The 10,111-nt window shown below is 40.1% G+C and overlaps 1 long non-coding RNA gene across 1 annotated transcript in view; it reads right to left on the bottom strand.

Annotated features, from left to right (window-relative positions):
• Nucleotides 1-2,457: 2,457 nt before the first annotated feature.
• Nucleotides 2,458-10,111, bottom strand: part of LOC119567694 — a 50,064-nt gene continuing 42,410 nt past the window's right edge. The window contains exons 4-5 of the long non-coding RNA XR_006287837.1: nucleotides 9,487-9,959; nucleotides 2,458-2,807 (exon numbers count right to left, since the gene is read on the bottom strand). This is a non-coding gene — a long non-coding RNA (uncharacterized LOC119567694). The remainder of the gene's footprint in view (nucleotides 2,808-9,486; nucleotides 9,960-10,111) is intronic.

Genomic DNA, 10,111 nt, shown 5'->3' with positions numbered 1-10,111 from the left:
TCTGGGACTTCCCCTGTTCGCCACGAGTTTTCAAAGATAATGGCCACGCAAGTGGTTTTCTGCCCAAGAGAAACTGTCGCCCTGGATCAACTAAAGAAGGGCAACAACAAACTCAGCTTGCTAGAGATCTAGGAATTAGCAAGTCCACTCTGCGAGGATGAAAAAAAGAAGAAGAAAAGCTCCGTAGCCTACCCTGCATTCTTGAAGAGGAAACCGGTTTACAGCATAAAAAGGTCAAGTTTGCTCATGACAAAAGCCTAGATTCAGCCTTGTACCAATGGTTTGTCCAGGCTCGCTCAGAAGGAGTTCCCATTTCTGGCTCTATTCTGAAAGCTCAAGCAGAGAAATTTGATGCCTTATCAATGGAAATGAATCCAATTTAAGGCGAGTATGGCTGGCTGGACAGATTCAAGAAAAGGCACACTATAAGCCAAGTTCTTGTGTCTGGGGAAATCCGCTCAGCTGATAAAGAGGCTGCCGATTCCTACCCAATTGAGCTTAAAAAGTTGCTGGAGGAAGGTTGCTACGCAGCCAATCAAATTTACAACTGCGACGAGACTGGTTTATGCTTTAAAATGTTACCCGATCACACCCTCGCAACCAGGACTGATAGTCACAAACGAGAAGGCTTTAAGCAGAGGAAGGACCGAGTCACTCTCTTGTTTTGCGTCAACAAGTCTGGCAGCCACAAAGTCAGACCTCTGATGATCGGAAAAGCGAGTTCTCCCAGATGTTTTCATCATGTTAATGTGAAGGCCCTTCCCTTTGAATACACCAACAGCAAGAATGCATGGATGAATAGCTCCATATTTCAAGACTGGTTCCATAAAACTTTCGTGCCAGCCGTTCGGGCTCATTTGCGAAAACTCAAGCAGGAGCAAAAAGCTCTCCTCCTGCTGGATAATTGCCCTGTCCACCCTCCAGCAGAAAATCTTGTCAGTCGTGATGGCAAGATTAAAGTTTCTTATGTCCCGAAGAACACTACGTCAGAAATCCAGCCACTGGACCAAGGCATCATATCAGTATTTAAGCAAAACTATCGTCGCAAAATGATCAGGCGGATGGTAGTGGATAACAACTCCTCTGTCGACACGTCACTGGCATCACTCAACTTGAAAGAACTCTGTCACCTCAATGGGAAAGCCTGGGCTGCTATCTCTGCACGTTGCATTGAACGATGCTAGATAAAGGGTCTTGGTCCAGCTTTTCTGTCATCTACACACAATGATGATAACAATGACGACGAGCCTGAATTTACAAGATTCATTGAAGACGACATATGTTTAGCCGAAGAAGCACTCAGAGAATATGAGCACAGTCATTATGATATCCTCAACTGGTTTTCAGTAGATGACATCTGCCCCATATGTGAACACATCTCAGATGACGAAATTGTTGCAAATGTCAGCGGGAAGAATGAAGCTGCACGAGTAGAGCCCGAAACCAGTGGCGCTGATGACGACGACAATGATAATGGCACCTCAACTCCCCCACCAAAAGTGTCTGAGGCAGTAAAGCACCTAGAAGTCAGTTTGAGGTGGCTGGAAACTCAAGACATGGACAGCGTCAAAATCCTCCAACTCAGAAGCATTCTTGACTTTGCTAGAAGCCAACAGTCCACGGCAAATAAGCAGACCACACTAGATAGCTTTTTTAAGAAGTGATGAAATTTAAAATTATGGAGTCATGCAACCATATTGACTTTGCACTCTGCGCAATGATTAGTATCGTCGATTTCACAGGTTTCTTTCATGTACATGTAATTAAATTACTACTTTTGTGTTTAAAATACGCTGGGATAACCGTTGTTTTTTTACAAGACTTAAACTGACTGGCTTGAAATGGTAAATTTTCGTAACCCCCCTATAAAGCGACCCTGCATTTATCGCGATCGAATTTTTTGCACCCCAATTACGGCATTATAGTGGGGTTTCACTGTATTACACACACACTTTAAAAATCATTATGAAATCTGAATCCTGCAGCTATTGTGTATATCTGATAACCACTTTAGATAGGTGTCACACTCCAGGGTGCAATCTAAATCAGTGAGGGGTTATGTCACTGCCTGCCCTGCAGCCTTGGATGCTTCACAGTGCTTTGGTGTTGTATGTCCCAATCTGGACCACTCACAAACAGCTGCCAGCATGCAGGTCACAGCCTCAGTGTCTAGGTATAGCCACAACCCCAGTCCTGCATCTCTGACCCCAGCTGCCTGTCAGCAACACACCAGTCACACTCTGGCTTCCAGCAGCCTTGATTACTACCTGCAGGGTGACCCCAACACGCTCCCAGGTCCGAATTTTCCCCAGAAAGTGTGTTTTGCATTGTTCAGTGCTCTCCTGGACAGTTCAGATATTAGAGGTACATTACCAATGTAAGGGATCAATCTGCAACAGTTTGTTACTTTAACTGGAGTTACTCAAACAGTACAATTTAAACACAACACTGTGTTAGTTTTGATTTAAAAAATAAACAAAGTTTATTTAACTATAAAGAGATTTTAAGTGAGTACAAGTATAAGGCATTAAAGTCAGAAATGGTTACAAGAAAAGTAAAGATAAAAAGCTTTCTAACAGCTAAAATTTCACAAACTATACTTGGTTCAAGGTAAAATCCTTACCACATGTTCCCAGCAACATTGGTGACCAAACTCTCAGGTCAGGATGCCCCCCTCAAAGTCAAAGGTCTGGTTCCTTTGTCTTCTTAGGTATAAGATAGAGTGATGGAGAAATATGCTGGGGTGCTTTTGCCCCTCATTTTTATAGCCCAGTCACCCTTTGAAATGGATTCTTCTGAGGATTGCCCTGCAAAATAAAGTTTATTCAAACTGTAAAGAAGGTGACGTGGAGTCTGGGGATGAAGGTGGCTGTTAGGATATAGATATTCAGGCCTGTCTGTAGAGGCCTATACTCTAAGAATGTAGGTATATGTTTATCATTTAGCTAGTAACAGAGTTATACAAGAAAGAATCTGTGTAAGGGCCTTCTCTCACTGTGACAGTCTGAGGCCCTGTTCTTAGGCCAATGCCTTTGGCTAAGCAGCAGAGGCAGCCATAAGCTGGGAAGCGTATGGTCACATCCTCACATTCCAAACTAGTCAATATGGGGCTGTTAGGAAGGTGATCCAATCTATCACCTCCAGAGAAAGGGAAGAGCCTAGAAGATGTAAAAGGAAATTTAGGTTGATAGTTTTCTGTCTGGTAAGAACTCACTTATCAATAGACACAGCTGGGAAACCCTTATGTCTTTATAGGTGTAGTTGTGAAATCCTCCCTTCTGTATTGTTTTATCATTACAGTTCCCACTTTGCTATTGTTTATTCGCATGGTCTCTGTCTGGTTCTGTTACTGTTTCCGTCTGATGTATAATTAATTTTGCTGGGTGTAAACTAATTAAGGTGTTGGGATATAATTGGTTAGCTAATCATGTTACAATATGTTAGGATTGGTTAGTTAAATTTCAGTAGAATGATTGGTAAAGGTATAGCTAAGAATATTACTATATAAATTAGGGGCAAACAGGAAGTAAGTTGGGATTCGAAAATAAGGAAAAAGGAACTTGGATTTAAGCTTGCTGGAAGTTCACCCCAATAAACATCCAATTGTTTGCACCTTCGGACTTCGGGTATTGTTGCTCTCTGTTCATGCAAGAAGGACCAGCGAAGTGGGAGAGTGAAGGAATAAGCTCTCTAACAGTGGCCTCTGTTCTTTCTTCCCCCTGTGTATGATTTGCCTTGTCTCCTTCTTGCTGTCTCAAGGACCCTGTTTACTACTTATATGTAAATTGAGGTAAACTCATTCTTTTGTTCAGGACAGACCCGTTTAACCTCTCCTGCCTAGTCAGGGGTGCATGGCTTTGAAAATGTGCTACAAACATCATACAGGGGGAATTCATAACTGTATGTATAATGTTGCTACATATATTTCACCATAATATTATTGACCAGTGAGCTATTAGTTTGGAAACAATACCTCACAAGGCATATTTTGGACAAAGATTATTACACTAGTGTGTAGAATATGAATACAGGGGTGCATTGGGTCACAATAGGTATACACACACATACTGTTCTTAAGTAGCACATTAACCATGCTTCAAATTTCTTTTTACATGTTAGATTTTAACAGCACAGAAGAAGCCACTATAATCTACAAGATATACATTTTGGCTTTAATAAAGTGGAAAGTATGGATTTTTCTGGAAAAACTGTAGCTACAAAAGCACCATATTTTCCATTCAGTAAATAATCTGTGTGTTCTAAGACGACCTAAATCTACATTTGCACAATGGTGTGTAATGGCTCCACAGGAGCCAGTATAGTCTATTAGGTAAATAACATGTGGTTTTAAAATTGGCTAAAAATATCTTTGGATGATAGACCATAACGGTTACTTGAGAGACATTACAGTTTATGGCAAATCATTAAGCAATTAAAAATTGAATAAATATATAGGCAATAGACTGAGTTCTAGAGGAGTCATTTAGGTCTATCATATCAATGTCTGTACGAACGCTAGAAACATTGGTCTTTTCTTCTATTTTGGTCTTTTAAACTGTTTAAAAAAATCAAAGGAAATGCTTCTTCAAAACCATAATAAAATAATGTTAAGGGGTTGGCTTACATTGATGAAACCTACAGAATGCATACTGCATGCTAAAGCACTGTTCATAGCCCACCACCACTGCCTCAGTATTGCAGCACATGGTGTATGGTAACAGCATCCAGAGTCTGAAAGCTGCTGTAAGTTCAAGATCCAACAGGGGCTGATATGGCTAGAGTTGTAATCTTACCTCTCTTTTCCTGATGTCAGGTAGTTTAAACCAGATCCTTTTTATTTTACTTATACACACTTTTTGTACTGATATAACTATTGTGGTTAATGTGATTTTTTTTTTACACCAAAATAGTTATACTGATACAACCCCTAGTGTGAATGCAGTTAGACCAGTATAAACATGTCTTCTACCAGGATAGTTTACTCCCTTTCTCTATAGGAATAATCTATGTCAATCCACTAGTTTAATTATATGGGGTATAGTTAAAGTGGTACAACTGTGTGTGTACACAAGCCCTTCGTGTGCGTGTTTCTGTGTGTTACAATAGTGTTAGGTTACCAATATGCTCTCCCATGTGTTCTCATCTGCCCCATTCCTACTTTTCCAAGTTGCTCCCTACCACTATGTGCATGCCTCACTGACAGTCACAGGTACCCACTCATTCCCACTCTCCTCTGTGAGACCCTGCCAACATCCCCTTCCCTGCAAGCTCCCTTTGTGAAACCACCATGCAAAGGAGAGAAATGGGTCTGGCCTCTCTCTCCTTCAATGAAGAGAAGTGGGGGCTTCTCTCAGCCTGATCTTGCCCGGTGATGACGAGAAGAAGCTGTAGGGGCAGCCTCTCCCAAGAGGATCACTCCTACCTCTCCCCTCTATCTTGTGAAAAGGAGGAGAAGTAGCAGCAGTGGTGACAGAAGCCTTCAGTTTTAGTGCTACAGCCAGGCATGGAAGCTGTTCACACTAGGCCAGAAATTGTGTTTAACCTAGGTGCAGCTAACTCCATTTCTTACACAGTTTCATGAGATACCATGAATGGGCCTAACGGTTGGCTGGGTGTGTCATTTTGTATGCAGTGAGGGTGAGGGCACCGGAAAACCAGAGGGGGTATATCTGGGTGGCGTTGTGTCTCATCTGCTCACACAACCGATAGCACTGAGTTTTGCACTGGGTACAGCACAAGATACAGCTATTAAAAAGGATGTAGCAGAGGGTTCCAGTGAGCATGCTTCTCTCTCTCTCCAAATAGCATGCCTGTAGTAATTACCTCTATATAGTGCCTTCAGCCACCAATACTTGATTCATGCACCTCTAGGAGAAGGTCCCTAATTCCAATCCTGCAAGTATCCAATGAAGAGGCTGCCAGATTTTGTTATGGTGATGTGGTTTTGTAATTTTAACCAACCAACTACACACTGATCGTACCACCAATCTCATTTTCACTTTTCTCCTAAACCACACATGATTAATCTAATTCTCTGGAAATAAGAGTATAGAAATAATATCATAAAATACAACAAGCAACCCACCATGCCTCCTGGTCCCCACAAAACTGAATGCACGTTTTAAAACTTCTTAGCATACCAGTCCTTTAAAATCAAATTTCCTTAGTAATGGACACTCACTTAGAATTTGATCCTGAATGGTGCTAAGCAACTCCTAGGAGGTGCTGAGCACCTGATAAAATCAGCCCCTCTGAGGAGCAGGCCCTTAAAGGCCGAGCATTTTTCACCTGGTTACAGATGTTCTGTTCACATTATGGTTTCCCTGAACAGCGTGGATGAGGATTTATTTAAACTATGCTTATGACCCCACCATCTCAACCTGCTCACCCATGCAATGACTATTAATCAGAAGCACAGGTTTCTAACAGTGCTCCAAAATAGCAATTAGAACTTCAGTTGTAGTGTGAATGGGACCATGTAGTTTAAGCTTAGTCACATTAATGAAATCATAATTAATTAGTGTTTTAAATGTTTTATAGAGAATACACCACCAATCAACATTTGATGTTGTGTTTGAGCCAAGAGAAACCATAAAGAGTGCTTTAAAAATGTTTTTCTATTTATGTCCATTTTTATTTTCACTCAGTAGAAAGCATGCTGTAGAGAAATGAAAGTGACTAAGCCAGCCGTGTTATTTATTCTTATATAAAACATGTCCCTTTTCACTAAAATCAAGATGTAACTACATATGGCCTTCCTGATCTTGACTTTTAAAGTACTGTGCTTTTAAATCCTCTTTTGATACAGCCTGGCTGAATCAGAAATACTTGCCTTTTATCCAGAAAGCAATAATTTAAAGGCTAGACTGTCAAAAAATATCACTTCATTTTTAAATAACAGAGTTTGCCAAGGGATGTTAAAAACTATATACCCAAAGATAGAAAGAAAGACTTACAAATAATCCAGCAAAGAGACTTTAAATATAATGTAACGCTAAATCCTGCTGTCCTTAACTCACTTTAAAGTCAACGGGACAGCTGCATGCAGGATAAAACTCTTATAATCATAAGAAAGTTGTTCTCAAGAGGCCCAATCCAATGCCCTTTGAAATCACTGGGAAGACTCCCAATGAACTGGGTGTTGGATGGGTCCTAAAATGACAAACTGTCTCTCTGTTGTGGATTTAATCTTTTGTTCTATATAAAACAGTCAAGTCAAAACCTGAAGAAGAGCTCTGTGTAAGTTCAAAAAAGCTTGTCTCTTGCAACAGAAGTTGGTCCAATAAAAGATATTATCTCGCCCACCTTGTCTCTCTAATGTCCTAGGACTGACATGGCTACACCATTGCATGTCAAAACCCTGATATTTAGGATGCATATTGTACAGCTTCATATTCCCTTTTCAATCCCCCAATAGACTGAAACAAAAAACATTCTGTACTACATTAAAGAAAAACATGGCTAATTTTATTTGGCTAAAGAAAAAAACTAGACTTAAGTACAGAATACTGATGAAATCAAAGGACCAAAGCTGTGCTGGCCATACCAAATTTGGTTAAGCATCAAGTCAAATTGTTAAAATGTGCTAAAAATCACTGGGAGGGACATGGTAGGTGAGGTAATATTTTTTCCTGGACTAATATCTGTTGGTGGAAGGTACAACCCTTGGAACCTGAGAAAGAGCTGAGTGTGGCTCAAAAGCTTGTATCTCCCACCAACAGAAATTGGTCCAATAAAAGATGTTACCTCACCCACTTTCTCTCTCATATTCTGGAATCAGCATGGCTACAACACAACACTGCAAACAATTTAAAAATTAATTGAAGCTAGGTAACGTCTACAATACGTTCACATTTGTTTGAATAGAAACTGAATTTGCTTCAGTAGTATTTGGGAAACCCTTGTGAATTTCTATTTGTTTTCCCACGAAGTTTAATACAGATGCTTTTTTTTTTTATGAGCAAGGATGTTCATAGGAAGTGAAAATGTGAGAAACTGTAGGAACATATGTTGACACCAGGATTCACATCACCCTTTTGAAATCTCTTTGACTTTCCTCCTCATCTCCAAAAGAGTTTCAGTAATCTAACTATGAAGCAGAAACATTGCAACATGGATTTAGGTGTCCAAACATACAACACAAATAATAAATAGTCAAAGACATAGCTGAAGCAAATAGCTCAGAAGCAGCCTTTTGGTTGAAATATATTTGAATAAAGTATTCAAACAATTGTGAACAAACAGCAAATGGATACAAATCAAAGGATATTTATGGAAGACTTACAAACAGAATAATAAAGAGTTACATTTATTAAATAAAATGACCTGCTGTGGATAGTTTACCCCGCTCTAGTTGGCAAGAGTTTAATTACAGGTGAGGTACCTTGGATAGAACAAACAATTCATGTTTTCCAGCACATTTTTAGTAGCAATACTATTTATTGACTAAAAGTAAAGAAACTAACTCCGTGTAATTCCTGCATTACCCAAATCTTAAATGTCTGGAATCAAATAGAGAAAGACAGAGATCGGGGAGAGGGAAGGTCATTTAAATAGATTAACTAGTGTATTTGACGTTCCTGATTTTATATGCGAAGCTTTCAGGAGGAATTGGAGGAGATGGGAAGAAAAGCTTAGTAGACTCATTCCTGACCCAATTTTCTGTTCCCAAAAAGGATGTTTTAAATATCTACAAGAGGCAGATTTCAGTAAAATTATACTAGGGTAGAATTTAGTTCATTGTATTTTGTGAGACAATGAGATGGATTAATTAATAGCATTGATCCTTTGACCAACCTTCTTTCAGAAGACATGGTCATATATAATTTATGTGGGTATCATTTATTGATTTGTTTACTCTTTGGCTTCTGATTCAGCTCTGGCAAAACACAATGTCCAGTTATTCAGTTTTGGTTAACTATTTATTTATTTGGCATACCTTAGTTACAAGCCTCTTTTGGCTATGCTTATAGAGTTTATAACTTTCACAGAGATCAAATATGATTCTCACAGGTATTGCAAGCTTGCATCAGGTATGACCAGAATTATATCTGAGGCTGCACAGAAGTTAGAAGTTTCACTGACATAACCATGAGCGCTTGTTATCACCCTGAGCTCCACATTTTGGATCTCATTCACATTACATGTTCCAACAGTATACACTAGGAAGTTTGTCAGTCACAAGCTTTTTTGGTATAGTCCTCATGGGGCTTATTACTTTCTGGAGATCCACTGTAGTTTTCACTCCCCTTTGACTCCTTCCATTACTCTGTATATTCAAAAGAGGGAAGGTTCTGAAAATGGGTAGGCAAACTTGATGTCTCTACCTTAGGGTAGCATGGGGGTTAGTCTCCCCCTCCCCTAGTAACATCTGCAGATTTTATTGAAAACGATACAACATAGATCATTTTAACCATATTTTAAATCTAAGTGTATCCTGAGCAACAGTAGTCAAGTCCCCTGTCCTTAGAAGTCAGAACCAGCTACCTGAGCTTCTTCTGGCCTCTGTCAAGGCTGATTGTTTCCATTCGACGTGGTGGCGGATTCTAAATCTTGAAGAGCTCATCTTGCAGGATTTGTATGGAAGTCAGATATTTTTTACCGCCTCTCATCTCTTTACTTTAGCCCTGACTTTCCCTTTAAAAACAAAAGGTATGGCTGAGTCAAAGAAGTGATTTTAACATGGGGAATGGCATTTCCTTGTGACCCTCCTTGCTGCGAGGAAAGAGCAGCGGGAAAGTTCTGCTGCTGATTTCTCCACATGGGTGGGTGTGTCTCTGAAGAGTCTCCAGTTGGCCTCTAGGAGGAGAGAGGGGTGAAGATTCTGATGGCATCGCTATGTCTTGTAGAGGGTGGGAGGTTTGCAAAATTACAGCTGAGACCTGTCTTTCCAGTACAAAGGGCTGATTATACCACTGCATGTCATGTGTGTGCACGCGCAACTCTCTGAAGATCCACCGCTGGAGGAGAAAAAACCATAGCATCCATTATGTAAGAGGGTCCCACTAAGATAAGGCAGCTGCTGGGAGCAGGCAAGGCCTTGATGTCCTGGACAGCATGCAATATTCAAACAGGGATGTCACATTTATTGTTAAACATTCATTTCCTTTAG

The sequence above is a fragment of the Chelonia mydas genome, chromosome 1 (assembly GCF_015237465.2).
Source record: "Chelonia mydas isolate rCheMyd1 chromosome 1, rCheMyd1.pri.v2, whole genome shotgun sequence".
In the NCBI taxonomy this organism is placed as follows: domain Eukaryota; kingdom Metazoa; phylum Chordata; order Testudines; family Cheloniidae; genus Chelonia; species Chelonia mydas.
The sequence above is the reverse complement of the archived record's forward strand: the minus strand, read 5'-3'. Positions and strand labels throughout refer to the sequence as shown.